Source organism: Hipposideros armiger, unplaced genomic scaffold (assembly GCF_001890085.2).
Source record: "Hipposideros armiger isolate ML-2016 unplaced genomic scaffold, ASM189008v1 scaffold_0, whole genome shotgun sequence".
In the NCBI taxonomy this organism is placed as follows: Eukaryota; Metazoa; Chordata; class Mammalia; order Chiroptera; family Hipposideridae; genus Hipposideros; species Hipposideros armiger.
Window position 1 is genome coordinate 8,145,959 of NW_017731350.1, and position 1,054 is coordinate 8,147,012.

The 1,054-nt window shown below is 54.0% G+C and overlaps 1 long non-coding RNA gene across 1 annotated transcript in view; it reads left to right on the forward strand.

Annotated features, from left to right (window-relative positions):
- The first annotated feature begins 775 nt into the window (after nucleotides 1-775).
- LOC109390635 (uncharacterized) overlaps nucleotides 776-1,054 on the forward strand; it is a 26,236-nt gene continuing 25,957 nt past the window's right edge. The window contains exon 1 of the long non-coding RNA XR_002125623.1: nucleotides 776-873. This is a non-coding gene — a long non-coding RNA (uncharacterized LOC109390635). The remainder of the gene's footprint in view (nucleotides 874-1,054) is intronic.

The window sequence follows — 1,054 nt, forward strand, 5'->3', positions numbered from 1 at the left end:
ACTGAATCAGAAACCCAGGTGGGGGCCAGTCCCTGGGCTTTGATGCGCCTTCCAGATGATTAAAGGCTGAGAACCACTGATCTGATACAGGCCCAGGGACAAATGAGAGGACATACGGGCATCTGCTCAGCCCGGGGCTGGGACACAGTAGGTGCTCAGGACCTGACAGGTTTCCTCTTCCCTCCTACCTGGGCAAGAGTTTTACCCGAAAAGGTTAATGCTACCGCAGACCTCTGAGAGGTGAAAGGGCCTTGTTCCCCTGGAGGATAGACACATTATGACGGCTTCATTTGATTAAAAGGGGATGTTGATCGTTAGTTATGACCCAAATTTCTTCTCTCCCCAGCAATCACTCAAAGTGTTCCCAGATGCGCTGGGGGGTGGGGAGTGTGTGTGTGTGTGGGGGGCGGGCGCTGTTGGTTACCTGCAAACACAACATCCCTTTATAACGAGGACGCTCATGCTCACGGAGACTTTCAGAGAAGCCGAGCTGCCTCCACGCCCCTCGGGCCTGCCCTGCGTTTGATGGAGTGAATGATTGAAAGGAAACATATGCATTCCAGATTGGACCCGAAGAGCTGGGCTGGGAGAGGCGGCCTGCTTCCAGCGGCAGCCAAGGGGAGGTGGAGAAGCTCTGCAAGTATTTGTTGTTCCCGTGGGGCTAATTATTGACTTTTAGAGGCAAGTAGCCGCCCCAATTTCGGTTAGCACAGTTGTTCGTTACTGCATAATTAAGAGGAAGGGGGAGCAGCCTTGGTGGGGAGCAAGGCAATGCGGAGGCCAAATGCAAATAGCTGGAATGCCTTTGTCTAAGGAACACCGGCCTGCAGTCACCAAGGTCAAATGTTCAGCTCTTGGGCACAAAGGGCCCAGGTACTGAGGCTGACAGAGAAGGCAGGCAGGGAGCAGGCCCCTGCTCCACCGGGGAAGGGCAAGGAGATGGAGGAAGCAGGCCTGCCTTAGGCAGGTTTGGGTGGTTTCAAAGGATTAGTGCTCCTCTTGTCCTAAGATGGGCTTAGTTCTGGAAAAGAGTGAGCTTTGCTCTGAACTCAGG